The sequence below is a fragment of the Rhyacophila brunnea genome, unplaced genomic scaffold (genome assembly GCF_057557595.1).
Source record: "Rhyacophila brunnea isolate RB1 unplaced genomic scaffold, BYU_Rbru_1.0 scaffold_5, whole genome shotgun sequence".
Lineage (NCBI taxonomy): Eukaryota > Metazoa > Arthropoda > Insecta > Trichoptera > Rhyacophilidae > Rhyacophila > Rhyacophila brunnea.
The window spans coordinates 723,653-745,203 of NW_028233170.1; the positions used below are offsets into that span (position 1 = coordinate 723,653).

The following is a 21,551-nucleotide window of genomic DNA, read 5'->3' on the forward strand; positions in this document are numbered from 1 at the left end:
AATTGAAGAATTGAAGTTCGAATTGCCGACCACCCACCGTATTTGCCAGATTTAGCCCCCAGTGACTTTTTCCTTTTCCCAAACTTAAAAAAATGGCTAAGTGGACAACGTTTTTTTTCAAATGAAGAAGTCATCGATCAGACAAATGCTTATTTTGAGGACCTTCCGAAAACTTATTTTTCTGACGGTTTAAAAAAAATTGAGAAACGTCTAACCAAGTGTATTGAGCTCCAAGGAGATTATGTTGAGAAATAAAAAAAAAAATACAAAAATAAAAACTGTTTTAATGCTTTTTTCTAAGGAATTATTGACCCACCCTCGTACCTTACGCAATCATAACAGAAAAATAATAAATTCGTTTATTTAAATGAATTTAGAGGGAGAGAGTAGAGAGTAATAAATAGAGCTAGCTAGAGTAAATTATACTAAATTTATTTTTGACTGATTTTATCAATGTTATTCGTATAATATATAAAAATTTAACGTTAACTATCGGAAAAAAATGCCCATCTCGGGATCGTCAAATTGTAATCCCGAAATCCCGGGATCAAAATTTTGGCTCGGGATTGGATTCCCTAATCAGGACGAATGAACGAATGAACGTCTTTCATAACAATACATCTAAGTAATCTTCACGTTCTTAATAATAAATCAATATATCTATTGATCATATTATTATAAAGTTAATTTCCCTAACTATTGTATATTTAATGAATTCTTTTATAATTTATGTATATATTCTAGCAGAAATTGAAAAAAATCACCGAAAATCATGGGATCCTTGACATGTACAGATGTACTGAATAAAAATATTTTAATGGGTCTAGATTAGGTCATCATTCCTATAATCAAATTCCTAACAAAGGTGTGGAGATGTCTGTTTGGTTCTGCTAGTATGTCCAAAGATTAGCTTGCACATGTCGTTATTCTCATAACAAGAATTTTGATTGTCACTGTATGTTTATACATTTAGATTTCAAATATTTACAATACAATCGTCGTTGAACTGTTAAAACCTCCGATGTGACAAAATTTAGAATTTACATGCGACAAAAAGTGCTTTATAAACACAAAAAATAAGATTTTTTTTTGTAAATGAGTAGCATGATTTATATGAATAACGGATTACTAGTGGGGGATTTCTCATAATCGAGTGTTTGTAATAACTCTGCTGTGATGTCTTCGTTAATTGGAATGCATATAATATTTTAGGTTAAATCGAAGATTTCTATAATAATTAATTATATTAAAATTTTACTGATATAGGTACCTATAGAACTTTGATAGTTTTACTTAACAATCAGAAATTTAAAAAAAAAATGACAAATTTGACAGATCGGAGGTTTTAACCGTCCAATCGCTATATATTATTATTATTATAAATACGCCTTTTCTAATTGTGCAAACATATTAATCAAATGAAATAACAACAATAGAAATGATTGGAAATAAGTTGTTTAATTGTACGATATGTAGGTAAAAAATATAGTACAAAATATGCAGTGACGTCACCAGACAAAATGCCGCCCTTAGGCAGCGAAAAAAGTCCGCCCTATTTTTTATACAGTATTTTCCATTATCCTTTCATGACTAAAATATCTAAGAAATGTGTTGTATATATACGTTACCGACAAAATATATACTACCAAATCTAATTTAAATGCTATCCCTGCTTCAATAGAAATATTGTGAGTTCCAAGTTTCAGATACATTTAAAAATACACCTGGCAACTTCCAAAATTCGTGACTGGCAAAAATATTTGGAAATTTTTTTAAATTATGCACGTATCCTACCTACCTATAATTAAAAAATCTGCACGTGTCATTGCTGGTCATCAAGGACGTGACCTCCAAGGACAACGGAAGTAAACTAGACATCGCGAGCCCGACAAAAAATACAGTCCTGTTAAATCTTGTAGGTATGTTAATTACTTAATACATTTTGTTTCCAACCAGTGAGCTGATTTTTTAAAGATATTTCCGTTATTACTAAGTTTAGGCAGCTATTTATATAAATTAATATACCTCATGATTTTCCTCCATTTGCCGCCCTTCGAGTAACTGCCGCCCCCAAGCGACGCTCAATCTGCCTACCCCCACGGGACGTCACTGAAAATATGAACATAATATAATATAGGTATTATACATATTCTGCATGAACATCACTAGAATATGACTGTAGATCTCATAATTTCAAATAATATTTGATATAAATGTGCTACCTGATATGCGACTGTGTAAATTTATTTCTTGTAGTCTGCAAATAAATGTTATAGGTTGTTTAAGTTTATTATATTGCGACTGGTTAAGTGGGGATGGGGCAAGTGGGAAAGGTTGTGACTCGCGGATGAAGAGTCACGAGTCGTGAGTCATTCTTCTACGACCTGCATTATATAATAGTATACACTCTGACAGCTCATCTTTCAGCGGGACTATATTGCGTAAGCTTCGTGTAAGCCAGGGGAAGAAATTTTATGTTTTATAAAAGAACAAGAGTTTAAATTCACTTAGTGGAGGATGCAAGGAAAGTGGAACGTGTGAATGAAGATAAATTGCGCGCGTTTCTTTTGACAAAATATATCATTTTTCAAAAGATTACTGCGACAATTGTCTAGACTCTAGATACTTTTATATGCGGATACTTTGCGAATCAAGATTGCTTTCACAAAGTTATCGTCCGAAATGTGATTGCAAATTTACACAAAAATTGGAATCCAAAATTTTATTATATTATTTTCAGAGAAAAAAAACGGTATTACTGTGACCAAAAACACAAACATTCGTAAAATGCCGGCTTGGTCTTCTACGCCTCTTAACCAGTCAATAGTCATGTATTTAACACAGTAAAATTATATACTTACCTATTCCAGTTTATAAGTTTCAATGAGCGTGGTGAAAATGAGAAGGTATGTTAAACTAGGCAAATTTAACTTAATTAACTCATTATACACAGTTTTCAAAAACTTTATCGGTAGAGGCAGCTGGTACTGGATGCTGGGCCATATTAGCCATTCCATGCTCAATCATAACACATAAAGTCAATGAACTAGAAAGATTTCCTGCCTATTAAAGGTATCATTTTATATGATTATATACTGTTTATCATGACTTGAGAATCTTATCGCAGGCAGGTCTCACTGATTGATAACGATCTTTCATGTCTTTAGATATTACATTAATATGGCATGGTTTTCTGTAAAGTATAATACTTAGTTAATATATATATAAGTAATATATATGCCCCAGTCTACAATTATTAAAAACAAACAATTACGAAAACCCCATACAAAAATTAGAGCAGTATACGCAAAATTATCTCGATTAGATCCTTTTTTTTTTGGGAAAAACTCGGCTACAAATCGCAGTCCTCAGTTCCCAATGAATACGACAAAATATTCATCAGAATCACCGCCGCCTTGCGCTACAAAGAACTTTCCAGGGTTTTTGCAAGGCGGTTTCATAGGCCCTGGCCGAATTCAAATTAGCAATACCCGATGCGGGTAGAAGAATAGTTTTCAATAAGGCATATTCTCTCAGCCGGCACAATTTTCATTTGACTAGCATCGAGTAGAGTAGTTTGCGTGCCAAAGACCTTAAAGAAACCTCGATAGTAAATGCGAGGTATCCATAAAGGCATCTAGAAAAAAAAAGATGCTTTCAGTGAGAAGGACAAATGCAGCTTGCTTTGCGGTGTGGTAGTAAGAAACAGGTGTCGCACTTTTCATTAGAAGCGCCTAGTTTCAAATCCCCCTAAAAAGGTTTTCAATTTTTTTTGAGTTAGATTGTTAGATATGTATTTAGATGGATATTTTTGTTACCTATATTAAGGCTAAAGATTGAACTTTAAAAAACGCCAAAAACCCTCAATACGTATGATCAATATTTAGGGTAAATTTCAAAACCCGCTAAAATGGTTATGTGTGATTTTCAAATACCCTTAAAATGGAAAACCAAAATACTCTCTAGAATGTAACGAATTAAAAAATAAATACATGAGGTTCACAGATTTAATAGGTATATATGAGTTTTTCTCATTTTTCTCAAAACTACCTAAAATCGTTTTTCTCATTTTTCTCAGAACCACCTAAAATCGTTTTAGGGCTAACTAGGCGCTTACAGTTTTTAAAATGTCTTAGTAAAGGCTAACTAAACATCGACAACTCTGCATTCGGCCATAAAGATACGAAGAAGAGTTGGGCGACCGAGGATTTAATTTATTTTGTTAGAAAAGAGTATTATAGTATTACAGCTATTGGCCAATGCACCACAATACATCATACAATAATACAATACAAATAAAGTATGAAATTATAAGTAGTCGATAAAAATACTTAATTACTAATAACAACCAATATAAAACACGAAACAAGAACATAAAGTAAATTTGAATCAAGGCTAGGTGTATGTCATACACTGTAATATGAGTATCCCAGATTGTGACTTGGCAGCAGAGGATCGTCTGGCATGGAATCTGATACTTGAGGAGGCTGGAATAACGAAGCTATAGATGATCATGATGATTTATAGTGCATAAAAAAGCGAAAGAGCGTACCACAGTGTATCAGCTATAGAATTTTAGTCGTAGTTTGCTATTAAATTTTGGCTTATATAACTTTAATAATATGGCGTATGTTTCAAAACCTTGCTAAGTTTGTCTTCGCATTCAATGTAAAAAAAAAGTCTAAAACAATTCATATTTCATTTCGCAGAAGTCGGGTAAAGCAAAAAAATAAATCAAAGCGAACATTTTCTTTTTGCTGTTTTTATGTAAATCGTTGAATACATTCAGTATCAGCTTTTCAAATGTATCCATGTACGACTATGTAATGAAAATATGTAGATACTGGATACATGGAAATATTGAATATGAAAAACTAAGGCTTTTACGAAGACGTAATATCACATGACATAAATTACGGAAAAATCGTCTTGTTTACTTTCTACGATTTCTCTCTCTTACTTATTACATTTAATATTGAGGATAATAAGTATTAAATTTATTTACCCAAAATACATGTTAGGTATACGAACAAACGACATTAAGTTATCGTCATGCTTAATATTTCAATTAAAAATATCAAATTAATAAATATTACTTAATAATTATTAAGTAAACCATTCTTATACTTTTTTAATTCAGCATTATCCTCACCAATTCACTGCTAATTTAAAGGCTCTCTAAACTGATTCCATTCCAATTCTAATGGATTTAATTAATATTATAATTCCATTCTTCTCAGTCCTACGCATTAATTTACGGTCTATGGTCTATACCAGAGGTTCTCACGTAAAATTTAACTGTGGCCGCACAAAATTTCACTTTTGTTGTGATTGAAAAAATTAAAGCTGAATTTTGTTTACTAAAAAAATGGATCAATTTATTTCTAGGCAAGTCTATTTAATAAAATACATTTTTTAGTACATACTTATCTATTTATTTAAAAAGAATGTAAATGGAATTTCTTCAATAATACTCCTTTTTCTTTTTTATAAAGTGCATTACACTGAATAATCTTTCACAGTATACAGTAGTAGGAAAAATCTAAATATTAATAAAGCAATTATTGCAAATTCTTTGAATTGACTTGATTCTTGGTCAACGTATAATTTCGACCAAGATTTTTCAACCATGGTAATATTAATTTTTTTTTAAAGTAAGGCTTCGTCGTGACTCATTTCCAATAATGCATATTATTTAACGTTAGCCCAGTTAATTAAATTAAATACCTACTGAAAATGATGTTATACTCGTTTGTAGTCCTATGAAATTTTCATTTGTCATCTGAAAAGGCGAAGTTACGAAAGTAAATAAATATTTTTTTGAAATATCATTCTGTAAAGCGCTGGTGGCGGCACATGAGAACCACTGGTCTATACTCTATTTATGTCAACCTCTCTGACGTTCTCTCCGTCTTTTACACTACTGGATAACCACATTTGTCCAGCGATTGTCTATTCTTTGAACTGTATATCCTGGCCATTTACATTAGTGATTTTTATGAAACTCTGTTATATTTCATATCCTGGTTTATTCCCTTTTCCAATTATTCTATCATTGTGTGTTGTGCCCGAGATGCACCTACCTTTCAATGCTATTCAAAAGTTTCTGAATTAATCATTTACTGAGGCTCCATGTTTCGCACGCGTATATATATGATCACGAAAAGTACCTATATAGTGTGAGGTCACTTTTAAATAAATACATGAATATATATATATTCTTCTTTATCACTACACTAGGCCATGAAGCCCAATGATAGTAGTGTAGTAAAACAGTACGGTATTGAAGAGAAAAACTAACCAATACCATCTACAATCTTATACTCTTAGTTCAATGAAAATAAAGTTATGTGTTTACTATTTATATCGTATTCCCACAGCCTACCTCCACTATTCTCTTAAAAATTTGCTATATGTACTCCCATAATACATTGTATCTCAGCAAGTACAATAATTAATCATCGATAAACGAAATTTTGTTTTTAATTTAAGTATTGTAACACTACTTACGTTGGCCGCACAGATATATTTTTTCCACGCAGAAAGTAAAACAATAATTAGCGGGGACATTGGTTGCGACTAGGGAATCCAATCCCGGGATCCCGTCAATTTTCGATGCCTATGAATCCCGGGATTAGTAAACATAGTCCCGAAACCTTCGGGATTGATTTTTTTATCAATCACAATCAATTAATATGTATACAAAATTATATTAGTGAAGTGTATGTACCTGCACATGTCACGGGGGAATCGCCGGATGCTCACGGATAATAAATAACCATTTTTTGTTGTCATACGCAATTGTTAGAACATAAGAAAAATAATAAATTCGTTTATTTAACCAGCTAGACGCCACTGACGTTCTGGCACGCGAACGGCGTCTAACCGCCAGTGCCACGGACGTGCAGGCGGGCACTTGTTTCTACGCCGAATTTTATGAATGTTATCGTTTCTTAAATAAATAAAAAAAACTGTTTTACTTTCACATTATTATCTATAGAACAATATTATTTACTTCATTAAACCCATGTATTTCCAAGATTGAACGTTGAACGTACACAATATTAGCATTACATGTCGTAAATAGTATAAATTATACTAGACATATTTGACCGATTTTATCAATGCTATTTGTATAAATAAAATATATTAACTATCGAAAAAAACGTCAATCCTGGGATCGTCAAATTCTTGTAATCACGAAATCCCGGGATCAAAATTTTAGATCGGGATTGGATTACTTTGTTGCGACCATGCCTGTACACATGCGTCGTCATTGCGGCAATTTTTAAAACTAAAAAAAATCACCTGTAAGATGATGAATTGCTTTATGGTCGTATAAAGCAAGGTAATTATTTCTTTTATATACTATTTTCAGCTCTCTGTATATTTAGATTCATTAATAGTCCAAGTTTAATTTACGTTAGTGGGTATTTAAAATTCTTTTAATTATAGCGTATAATAATTATTTCAAGGATATTACATAATGTGAAGAGGCATTTGTCATTAATGTGTTACAAATGTGTGTGCTATAATTAATTGTAGTTTATAATTTTGTTTTATTTTATTTTATGTATGGTCCCAATATCGAAGCTTGATTATTTGATATAAGTAAATAAAAAGGATTTCAAGTTATACACATTTATATTTTTATAAAAATCTATTTTTTTTAAATAAATATAAAAAATATTAAAACGATGAATTAGTCAAAAATCTAAACGCTAAAAAATTGAAAACTTAATAAACTAAATTGTTATAATAAATATGACCATAAAATATAATATAATAATAAGATGTGACCCTGCAAGGAATTCACATTTTTTTACAATTGTAAGTTTATCTTTGAATTTAAAAAAATAAATCTTTTTAATATTTTCAGATACATACAGGTAGGATATTAATTAATAAAAGTAGTTAAAATTGTAAATTATCAAAAAAAAATCTCAAACTGCAAGCTTTTTCCGCTAAGTTCTCTGTTGGCATATAGGATCCCCCTTAAAATACACCCAAACTCTGTCAGCTAATTTTAATAAATTAGTGTATTTAAGTACTTGTTTGTTGGTTATATTCTGAATAGTAATAGTTTTGTTTTTCGGTCATTGATAAAACAAAACAAAAAATCCCCAAACTAATGACGGCAGCACGTAATCCATTTTCCAAAACGTGATGAATTTGCCAACGAACTGTAACGTGTTATGAATATGGATATTAATTGAAAGCGAGCCTGCCGTAATTCTCAAGGGGTGCATATTTAAGTGAGCGACCATCGTTAAAGCCCTTGTTAGGGATGATTTAAAATTCTGGCAACACTCGTGCCAACTCCACCCTCCTCCTCTTCCCGAGTGGCACCTGTCTTGTTACAGCATTGGTGTATCATTCATGAGAAATTTACGTAAAGGGATGTTTACCTGACGACAAAGGGGCGAGTGAGCACACTCTGGTCTTTCGGCACTATATGTCTATTGCACCAGTGCTCCGAAACCTTTTCTCACCCACGGCATACTAAAGGTCTTCCTAGAATTTCGCGGCACACCACATGTAAAACAATTTATACGCTAAAACATGGTCCCACATACTCTAAAATAGCGTTTTTTAAATGCTGTTAGAGGTAAAATCAATGGTATTGATTGTATGTTTAGCGATTTTTTGTATTTATTAATACATCTACTTGAATTATGGTTAGTTATCAGGTTAAGTATAATTATTTGTCGAGTATTGACATAATAATAATAAATTGTATCCTGCAATCGCATGTTTTAAAATATTAATACCAGCTTAGCGACTTTTTTTTACTATTAGAGCAAATTTGTAATTTGTGTTTATTTCACTTATCTGGTTGACCTGCCACGCCAGCCCCCCTGCGCCTGAGTCCCCAGGCTAGAGCCCTGTCAGCCCACCCTTATGGGGGCAATGCACAAATATTACATGATTTAATGTTTTTTTTATTTGATAAAAAATTAAACATTTTGTACAAACAACATAACAAACGACGAAGAACTAAATGTACCTACATATTTCCATGAATTTGAATTATCAATATAATAACTAATTAATATGATAACTGTGCTGGTTACAATGATCGTAAAAGTTTTATATATTTTGACTTGATATTAGAAAGAGCAACTCGAAGTTCTAGGTCAAGACCCTTCAAGCACGACTGCTTATTATTTTTAATTATAACTTAAGTTAAAAAACTTTTCTCACCTAGATACATCGTAGAAAATGGTATAAATAGTGCAATAGCCTTTTCGGAAATCCGTGGATATTCTTTATTAACCGAAATCCAGAAAATAGCCAATGGAACATCGGCGAAGTTCAGTTTTACCGTCCCGTCATTTCTCAATTCAACCAAATTCCCCTCAAATTTATAGGGAAAGCGCTTCTATAGAATTTATGACATTGGTTGCAAAAGGGTTTCGAATTCTGTCGTATTGATTATATGAAAGTAATGATGAAATTTATTTTGCACCAAAGTGAAATGTTTTTGAGACGGATCCAAAATGAATTGTTTGTTTTCCTTTGGTACATTTGTAGAGATCCTTGTCTTAGCTCCTTCTAATTTATCAGAACACGTCCATATATTTTCATTCTGACCTTGCATTGTTGAACAAGTCCATGCAGGTGCTCAAATATATTACCAGCCATGTACGCAAATTTGGGTAGTAAGTAAGTATTGTATAATATACAAAATTTTTTGTGTTTTTTTTTCTTTTTGGAAGCAATTCTTCACGGCACACCTAGCATCATCTCACGGCACACCGGTTGCGGGGCACCGTGTTGCACGAGTCTCGGCAGGAAAGTCAAATTATGTTATTTACAACTTAGCAAGGTATGAAGAGAACTTGATTGTATTTTCTAAACAATCTTTATAGTGTGTAATATTATTAAGCACTTCAGCGCATCTACTCTATACACAAGACTGCTTTCGGCCGCTACGGCAGCTGTCTTAGATAGGTTTGTATCGAAGTATTAGCACAAATTGGTTAAACGGTTAAGTATATTATATGCGTGAAATTCAAACGTGAGAACGTTCAAGCAGCAGAGTTACTATAATACGAGAAAGACGACTCGATTCAGATAGGTAGTCAAAATAAAAATTCTCATTTTTTTTTTATATATTTTGTTAAAACAAATAAAACGTGTTCTACATAATATAATGTTTTCTTGAAAACTGATTAATACTTGCCTTATTTTAAATATGTCATGATGACCCATAGTTTATCGGTGTTGAAGTTGATTGTACACTGTTGTGGGTTTCATGACGTATGGGTGAGGAGGTCGCCACTGTAGGAGTGATGGTGTGGTGTATGAAATCGAGATTTGGTGGTTGCTCCGATGGATGGAAAAGCGAGTTTTATTTGCAGCGTAAACAGTCGGTACAATAATGTGTTACAGTAGTTATGTTACAATACTTATGGTACTGTTCCGAGGTCCGAGTCTCGGTAGAATGAGACGATGTACGGAGCGATACGGAGACTGGGATACTAACAGACCAGAAACTTATATTCGAGTGACATCTCCAATAAATTATGATCCGCTATTTATTGACGTAATCAGAATCAAACTAATATATTGAAAATAATATTTAGGAAATAATTATTCTAATTGAGTCAGCTACTCTATATGGAGTTTACGTCATTGGATATGGCTTACTATGTGGAAAAAAATGGATATTGCGGAAATTATAATTGCAGTAAGCTATTTACTGAGTTTCCCATATTTGGACACTACAGGAAATGGATTTTAAGGAATTTATAATTGCAGTCAGTTATTTAATATCGCCGATCAATATGCCGACACAGTTGTGAATGAACACGGAAAATTACATCATTTTAAATAAACTTACTACAAACTTATTTTGTTGTGATCGTGTGCACAGTTTTCCGCTAAAGTAAAAACATGAATTTGGAAACCTCTGAGGTATACAAATATAAACAGTTCATTTACTCATGTTACTGCTGCATCAGGAAGTTCCTATATTATGAAGCTAAAATGTGTAACAATCATTAATATTAAAAATATACGTCGTAATGTAAAGACAGCGTCCAGAATTATTAATTGTGTCGTTTTTGGAACATTAATAATGGCAGTTAGATACATAACAAGTTTACTGCTAATTTTTCCACAAAGAGTTTCGTTGTTATTTCAGGCAATTAATTCTTCAAAATTAATTTAAACCGTCACGTAAGCCACGGAAACTTTTGACTTTTCCCGTCAATAAAAAATAAACTTTTGACCCAACTTTTAACAACGCTTCAAACAATACTCTTCGAAAATAGTTCGCCGAAGAACCTTTATGATTTTGCGACCTGATTTTATTTTGACCTTTTGTCATGTTTATGATTGATCTTAAAATATACTAGGCAGGTACCTGACCCTTTTCAACACAACAATATTTCATCCCTACAAAGGTGAAACAAACTTATTTTGTATAAAAGAGAAATCACAATAGTATTTTTCACACAATAAGTTAAATATGTATATTGGATATGATTTATTGTTTGAAATGAAACAAATATTTATCTGACCAAGATGAAGCAGTTATGTTTATCAAATAAACTATCAACATCAGTTATCAATAGATAGTTATTACTAAAACATTATTATTATTATGTGGTGTGGGGGTCAGATACCCTCAATATTACTCTATAATATATATCTATCTTCTCTACACGCACGCGTAAATGATCCTATATGTGGAATTGTCCTCTTATTGTATAACGACTAAGTCTGTTTTTTCCAACAGAAAAGTTAATGACCAGGCGCTTCTCGCTAGAAATTCACTCCTAAATCCATGATTTTTGAGAATGGCAGCCTTTGTGCAGTCCCTTCTTCCCAGAATGCCATTATCAATTCTTGCACAGCAGTAAAATCTAGTTTATATTCAGAAAACATGTCAATTAACGTTATAGTGAAAGGACATTCCATCTACCAATTCAGATATTTATGCGTTAGAATTGTTAGATCATAAAGAACGGTAATGAAGAGTGTATTTTAAGCCTTCGTCGAACTATTTTTCAGAGGGTTATTTCTTTCTCAGCCAGTAAACAGCCCTGACCACGGTGTCCATCAGGATTGATTACCCGATCTTCAGTGAGGTTATTCAGATTACCGAGGTTCACCTCGAGGATGTCAATATATTAATTGAGTAGGAGAGGCTATTTAACGTTATAAAGATGCAATGTCGTGCGATACACATGCATTACCTAATTTGAACTTTATTATTACAACACGTCATTTTATTTATTACAAATTAGTACGATATTATTCTTGGCTAAATTAAAAAAAAAGTTATATTGCATGTTTTAATAAAATTATTGATTGGTTTTGAGACATAAATAATCATAATATATATTAAAAAAAACCTCTATAATATATTCATCGTTTTGATCCATATTTTTGATGTTGGTATTGCGCGTCTTAATACGCAAAGCATATTTGTTGTGTACAATAAAAAAAACACGTGTGCTTAGGAGGTTTTCCGAGGACGGGAGGGCTAAACAAAACAGCAGGTCCTTTGTATGAAAATTCCATACGGAATAGTTTTGTGAATAATGAAGTGTGTACTATGGCAAACATGGAAATAACTTCGCGTGTCATTTGTTGAGGCTTTTGTTAACACGAATTCATAAAAACGGCTGCTTATTTGTATATACTATATTATGTTATTTTATTTAGGTAATACCAGTATTTGTACAGTTTAAGTATACGTACCTATCTAAATAGTTTCATATGTTTTTTGTTGTACCACTGTTGTCCATACCTACTCCGGCTCCCTAACTAAGGCCTAAAAAATAAAAAAACTTACCAACAAATACATTTAACTAGGTATATATGATACTTTCAATACGACACTACAACTAAAACTTGTTGTAGGTACTTACACAAGAATTATGACGCACAGAGCATTTACATGTTTATCTTAAATCTTCTCCTATCCATTGAATCAATGATCCTATCATAATATATGTTAAAAAGAATACAGAATCTAAATTCATCACACGTTGGAAAATGATAAAAGGTTATTGTTTTTAGATAGTCGCTGCTTAGAAAATTAATATAACTATAGGTACTGTTCGGTTATACCGGAGGCAGCGGAAAACGCATTTTGAAAATAGTCGATAAACTGGATTATTTGTTAGTTTGGGTTAGTTTAGGTTCGGTTAGGTTGGGTTAGGTTAGGTTAGGTTAGGTTAGGTTAGGTTTGGTTAGGTTAACCTAACAAATAATCCAGTTTATCGGCTATTTTCAAAATGCGTTTTCCGCTGCCTCCGGTATAACCGAACAGTACCTATTCATATTGTTCGCACTCCATCAGCTGTAAAAATACGCTCCACACCCAAAGTAACTGAATTTGAATCTCGTCAGGTGGGCTATATTGACAGGTGGGATTTTAGTTTTATTTATTCTTCTTCTTCTAAGGTCATTTCCTCCCCTTGGCTGGAGTATATGGATACCATACAGCGCCTCCATGAGCACCTGTCACTCGTCAGTCTTCTTACGTCTTTCTAGATCATACCAGCATCTCGTACCTCTGCCGTATACACTCTGTAGATCATATTTAGCGACATTCGTGAATGCAGTCGGCTTAAAAAACAGGCAAGCCAGGTTGAAGCTCCCTTCAGACGTCTGTAGCACAATATCAGTCTCGCAATCTAGTTTGCGTCCGATAAGTCTGACACGGGGATTGCAATATCGAATGAAAATATCAGTACCGGTATTTCGGTATTTCCTATTGAATACCGGTATTCGTAAAATAATTGGAAAAAATAATATAATAATATACAGAAGTATATACCAATGCATATAACGTGTGTAAAATTTTCTTTAAAATATTAATATGTTATAGCATGTCACCATGTACGATGAAGAGCGACGGAAGTAAACCAGACAACGCGTAATCCGATAAAAAATACAGTCATGTTAAGTCTTTTTGTTTATTAATACATTTATTTCCACTTTCAATACCGAAAATATGGTATGTGGTTATTATTTGATTTTTAAAACCGGCATTTCGGTCGAAAAATACTGGGATACCGGTTTTGAAATACCGGTATTGCAATAACCTAACGGGGATACAGTTTTGATCCACTAAAGGTCATGATTGCGATCTCATAGGTTCAAAATCACACTTTCAGAACATTGTGACCAATCGAAGATAATGATTCTTCTTCCAGAATGAGCCTTCTGTGATTTCCATAACAATCACTGAAGAAAATTATAGTTTGATGTTTTGATGAAATTTTTGCAAAAAAATAATCGTTTTTTTCCAAATATTTTTCGGCTCTATCTCTATAGAAGAAGGTTTTCTTCAACATATTTTGGATACTATAGTATCTGTAGATCTTTGTAATCTTCTTTACAAAGTACTCTCAGACTCTAAAAATATTATAACCTTCTGTATGAAGGTGTAAAGCTTCATAATACTAAAGCCAATGTTTTCTTTATTATCCATGTAGGTACCTACTTACTAAAAGCATTATAAAAGTAACTCTGCCAAAAAAACATGCCAAGCGGTTGCTCTGTGAAGTGTGTTTTATGTCTCGTGCCACCCCATAAAATGATAACAATTCTTTCACCGACTGGCGTATGGCCGAGAAAAATAATGACTAAGTCAAATAAAATATAATCCATTCGATTTCAGGTAATATTTGGTGGAAAGCCACCATGATACAATAATAATACATTTCGTTTGCTTCATCTGTAGATTGTTGTTAATATCGATACTTGAGGTTGTGATCGAGATTTCTTTTCGCGATAATTCTCCAAAAATACTGACAATAGTTGATTGTTGTAAGATTTTTGTAAAGAAATGGCTTTTGAAGCGACCGCGATGAACAGATGACAGAATGCTCGTGGGTCGCCGGTTTAAAACTCACGGCGCATGACAAAATTAACATATTATTAGCATGCGCTTAGATCCAGAGCATAATTTGAAAAAGACACCAAAATACCGAACGACCATTTCTCGTAAAACGTAACGTAAAACTAATATGTTTCCCGTAAGGTGTTCAAGGTCATTGTAGAGACAATGTAAAGAGATCATCATTTTGAGAAAAATCAATAGATTCTGTATTTATTAAGTTCTAATTCATAGAATGTATTCTTCACTAATTGGTATTCATATAAAAATATTTTACGAGACGTGTTTCGCTCGTATAGTAAGTAGCTCGCTTTAGCAATTATTAGTATAAGTAGGTACCTACTTATCAAAATGTAACGCTTTAGTTTATGTAATATTGTTTCTCACTATTTGACTGAAACACATGGTATGTAAATACCAAGTGATAAATGCATTTTATAAATCTTTCTGTATTATAATAAATAACTTAAATAAAATTAAACGATTTATGACACTATGAATATAAATATTTTAGATTTTGTGTGTTTTATATACAAGAAATAGTATTTCTGGTAGTAAACTTCTATATATTTTGTCGTCGTTTATAAACGTCGATTTGTAAGTTCGAATGAACTTCATAATTCATTCATGAAAATATGAAACTAAGGTTGATAATGTCCGGGTTGTCAATTAGTATTCTTAATTATTCATGATGTGCTTATTTATTCCTAACCCTTAGAAACAAACGAAAAGAGAGGTGTAATCTACATATTTCAAAATACTGACTGTCACAAGAGCTCTCCAATTATTTTATAGCGTTTTCGTTCATAGAACACAGCGTATGAGAATTATTTAAAAGATTCCTCCAGTATGCAACTACGCTGGGAGTCTCAACTGATCAATATTTCAATAGGTGAAATACGATTCACTAACGTGAATATGTTAGTAAGAAGCTACTGTAACCAACTCAATGTTAACGCTGGGGAAAATAAGTAAAGGAATGGAATCCGGTATGTTTTCATGGCACTTAAAACTAGCTAGAATCTGCTAACATAACTTTTGGGTTCAGTTCCCGCTAACTTCTCGTTGACGTGTTGACGGTATTGAGAAGAGCGTTCTTCGCTTTATCAGACTATCGAAAAATTCGTTTTTCGCGTCGATCCTTTTCAAATTATCCTTTCACCTTCTAGACATGTGACTAAAAATTGCAGAATTATCTGGGATTTTTTTAAGATCCGGTATTTGGCTTTTATTTTATAGATATCGGAGATATTCAGGTTTTTCAAATTTCTAGCTTTCACCACTACAATTTAAAGCGTATACGGAAATTTGTACGTAAAAAGTTCACCGCAGGACACTTATTCGTGCGCCGCAGTACGTGAAACATTAGTTTGTGTAACATTCAAATGACGAGTTCTTCGTTGAACATTTCACCGTGTAATATATTTGTACGTATGCTACAACATGTGGGGATGTCTTTACTAGGTTAGGTTAGGGTTAATCTAATTGGAACAGTACTATTTGCAAACTATCGCCGCATTTTGTAAGATTCGTACAAATGTATTCCACGGTGAAATGTTCAACGAAGAACTCGTGATTTGATAAAATGTTATACGAACTCATGTTTCACGTACTGCGGCGCACGAATAGTGTCCCACGATGAACTGCATACGTACAACTTACATGTAACCAATTTAAAGGCATCGCTGTTATGCCTCAAAACTAAATAGTGAAAGATGGAAACAACCAAATAATTGACCAAACCAAACAGTTATAATATAGGTAATTGGCATTAAAATATGTGAGCCTCTGTATTGAATCAATGACTTTAGAAAATATTTTTATCATTATAATATAGGCATATATCTACTAATATGCCTTCTATCGAATGCAAAGGTTAATGACACGATTTGACATTTCTGATAATATCATAATACGATACGAACACACGAAATATTATGATTCAAAATTAACGACAAAACTTTAGCCATAACGAATCAGTCGGAGGCCATGACATTTGTGTAATAATTATTATTACGAACTACACTTTTTCAACTTTCCCTAATGCCACCGCCATTTTGTACGAGAACAATATTCCCGCATTTTTTCAGCAATAAATTAAGTACCTAAGTTGTTGGCCGCCATAAAACTAGCAAAAGCTTGTGTTTGTTTTTATTTTATTTTAGTGTAAGGGTTGTTTTTTTTATTTCACTGCTGCAATAAGACATAAACTGTGGAAAACTTTCTAAGCTCGACGTCAAAAGACCAACTTTTCCTTCTTACTTTTCCAACTTTCGGACATTACTCCGGTAATAATCTAAGAATATCACGCGACCGAATACATTTTCGGTACAGTTTCTATTACAACTACAAACACCATTTAATCATGCACAAGATAATAACACAGTATACATTTTTGTATTGTAACAATACCTATAGATATAGTTGTGGTAGGGTCTCGTATCCCCTTTGCACCTTGATGAACTTGCCGGTAAAAGGTTGCGGCATGGACAGTTGTGTCTTTTCCCCTCAGCATCTTGTTGAACTTGCTGATCAGAAGGTTGCTTGGGCGTCATCAATGTGAGGTTCGATTTGAGTTACTACTGTGGGAGTCGTCGACGTGTCATAGTTCATGATGAAGGGGTCGTCAGAAGAAGAGGTGAGAAGTCGAGATTTGGTGCTTTGTCTGATGGATGGAGGAGCGAGTTTTATTTGCGGCGTAACAGTCGGTACAATAGTATGTTACAGTAATGTTACAATACTAAACTTATGATACGGATTCGAGGTCCGCATCTCGGTACAATGAGATGTTGTGCGGGACGACACGGAGATGGAGATAGTAACGCCCCGGAAACGTATATTCGAGTGACATTTCCGATGAATTATTATTCGTTATTTATACAATCAAAATAATATCGACTGTAAAAAGGAAAAAGGGCGTAATCCACACAAAACAAATTTTACAGGAGGAGCAAAAAACGTTTTTTCAATGATTTTCTGTCAAAATCAAAATAAAAAATATACACAGTCTTAAAGTGCATAATGATTAATAATTTGGTGCATTATTTTCCCAATCTGACATTAATTACGTAAGTTATTAGAGAAAAACCGATAAAAATGATAATAACATCCTTTTTCCTTACCAATTTCAAATGTCGTATTCATAAAATACAGTGGACTTACGCAGCAAATAGCCTTTTTTCTCACTTATTTTAAATGAAATTCTTGTGAATGTATTTCTTTATAGTGTTTCACTAGGTGTTTATTTAATATTTTTTCATTTCCCATGGTTTAATTATATTAAGGTTAAAATTAGAATAATCATAATTTATTATTTTCAGAAAAAAACGTATTTTATTGAATCATAAATGACACATAATCATTACATAATAGTAATAATAATATTAGTAAATATAGCAAATATTTTATTATATATAGATAGACATAAGTATATTGATTCAAGCTAATCTTAGTTATTTACAATAATTATGACACATATGAAATAACTAATATTTGCGGATGTATTTGGTTCTTGGCAATCACTTGTCACTTCGATCAGTGGCTCCTGACAACAAATTAAAACAAAACGCATTTTACTCGAGATTTATGTTATTACTATAAATAATACGGTGCATAATTATAATTTTTGTCCATTACAATGATTTTAATCGTAAATATAAGCGTATTTAGGACCAAGTTCAGTTTAGAATATTGTGTTTGACACGTCACATAACCTATAGACAGCACGGCGGTGTTTGTAGTAAATATAGCAAATATTTTATTAATGTTATCATCTAATATGAACAAGAGATCATTAACCAATGATTAAGACACATAATAAGTTGTAACATAATGTTTTATAACAATTTACAGAGAATTAACGATGACGCTTCACTTGTGCGGCATAGAAATTTCAAGGCGTAATTTTAAGGACTTACCATTTTTGTTTGTGTTGTTTATTCCATCCATGTTAACAACACAAATTTTAAGAATATTTTAACTTCTTTCTATTGCCATTTTCACTTGATTAGTATACTTTAAATGAATTTTAATGGAGAGAGTGTCGAAAAACGTGTTCACTGTCAAACAAGCGGGCGAGACTGTTAGGTGGCTTAATCTTCATTATGGTTCATACCTGAACCAACCGGCCGTCAGCGTTTACTAAAACTGCCATTATCCTCATACATTTACGGATTAAGTTGCTTACCGCCCTTTTCCTTACCACAAAAGATTGCTTGAACGACTTATAATGTCATTGATGTGGTTTAAGCCCCTTTTCCTGGACGTAAAATTTACACGCCCTTCATTTCTAAAAACTAAAAGCTAAATTTTGATAATAATTTGTCATTTGCAGCTTAAATCCTTTGGGCATACCATATTGTATTGAGTTGAATACTTTGCTAATAACAAATAAACCCCAATTTGCAAAAACTGAGGCTTACGCCCCTTTTCCTTTCCACAGTCGATATTCTTTTTATTGAGATCGATTATCTTAGATTATCTGAGATCGGTTAGCTATTATCTGGCGTTTGCGTCAATGGATGAGTGAGTAAGTGAAAAACGGATATGCAGAATTTATTATTGAGGTCAGCTTCTTACTATAATTTGACACTACAAAAAATAGATATTTAATTTGTAATTCTTTATCTCTATATATTTATCTCCAGAAATCATAAATATATGATTGAGCCATTCTCGGAAAAATTCACTAGTTTTTGTTTTTAAATTAGTTGAAATTGAAAAACAGTTATTAAGATTGTAAAATTATTATTTATTTTGTTATTGTTAATATATTAATATTATATTCTAAAATTCATGGAAATACACTAAATATAACGTGATTTTTAATTAACTACTTTTTATTCAACGAATAAGATTTAAGAATGTAACATTCTAATTATTGAACATACATTATAATTAGAATGTTACATTCTTAAAAATCTTGTGAAGTATTCGTTGAATAACAAAAATAGTTACTTAAATATTATTAGCAAGCTTAAGTAAGTTACAACAAAAAACCTTGAAGTGACCCGTGACGTCGGTTAGTAATTAAAGTAATATCTTCTTTGATTTAAAATGCAAAAGCCGATCGCCAATAGTAGCTCAATTTGGAAAGTGCTCCACTGAATATTAAAATCAGTTAGTTAAAATTTGTCGCAATTAAGTACGACTCCTTTAGCATAGTGGTCTATGTGCGTGGGCGCGATACCCGAGAGATGTAGGTTCGATTCCTGCAGGGTGTCTTACTTTTTTCAAAAAGATTCTGTCTATTGGTTATAACATATTTTCTCAGAAGTGTTTTCAAAATTATGCATTAGGTACGTGATTTGTTGTCAATTTCATTAATTAAACTACAATGTTTTGTAATTCAAACATCTATTTTCATTGTCAGTTGCGTGACCACGATATAACGTGTACGAATAAATAAAAAACCCGCGGTTAGGTCGATATGACTTTTGATAAATATTTCAATTTGCCTGAATGTCGTGAATAATCCATTTTAAATGGCGATTAAGGTGTACGTAAATATTTTAATTTAGCATAATGACTATTTATTAATATTTATAATTAACATACGTATTGCGATATCTACAGATGTCAGAAAATACCTAAACGTTACAGCGTAGTACTGACCGTAATACGGCTTCAGTTATAATGACCAGTATTGATGAAAATGGCACCCATGTTTTATCGACCTTACACGATCAGTATTACTGTCAGTGTCTACTTATATTTTTATATTTAAAAAAATACTTTTTACTAAATATAAATTATTGGGCAAGAATTATTATTTATATAACATAGCGACATCTAGCGAAGATGTCTCAAAGCCTACAGGTAATTTATTTTTAAATAAAGTGTATTTTATTTAATATCGTGAGAAATAATGTTACTGTGAAATGGCAATTGTTGTTGAGGTGCTCACAATAATAAGACATAGTATACTTAAGTTATTAGTATATAATATTATAATATAATATTATTAGTTATGTACACAATTATTGACATAGATATCACTGCAATAGCGTAGACCTATTTTACATTTTTAAGAGTTAATTATTTGTTTAAACAAAATGAATTGTTTTTGTATCCGGTAATTATTAATTCGATACAGGTCGAGAAAAATACATATTATGATTTTCACCTGAAACATCCTATTTTTAGGAATTACAGAAATATGAGAAAATATATTTAAAATATAATTCACTTGTTGAAATACTTATACATTTATTATTTTCGGATTTATCGGAGCTTATTGCACGATTATTTTAAAATTTATACCTAAATCCGATATCTTAATAAATGACATTGTTTTTCCATATTTGAAATATCGTGGGTATACAATCTTCCCCTTTGTTACAATATTAGAGATGCTAAAAATGGCTAAAAGAGAGATTGTAATTTTTCTGTATTACGCCCTGGAGCGCCACCACTGCTTTACAGGGCCGCCGCGGAATATTTCAATATTTTCACTGAACCGTTTAAATAATCATAGTTTTCCGTATACAACTCATCATTTCCCCAGTTCCTTAAAAATAAAAATAAAATCAGAACCTTACATATAGATATGCTTTGATCAAAAAGAAGTATCAAAAATCAACGTGGAATATGAAATGAGGACGGCGTTTTGTATTTTTTGTTGCAATTTTTATGTACTGACTTTTCAAGGACGCGTTAGATCGAATAAGTTTAAGACTCTTGTGCCAAA

The 21,551-nt window shown here is 32.2% G+C and overlaps 1 long non-coding RNA gene across 1 annotated transcript in view; it reads left to right on the top strand.

Moving 5' to 3' along the window:
- Positions 1–21,551, top strand: part of LOC147065867 (uncharacterized) — a 135,267-nt gene that overhangs the window by 113,017 nt on the left and 699 nt on the right. The gene's annotated exons all lie outside the window — the stretch shown is intronic.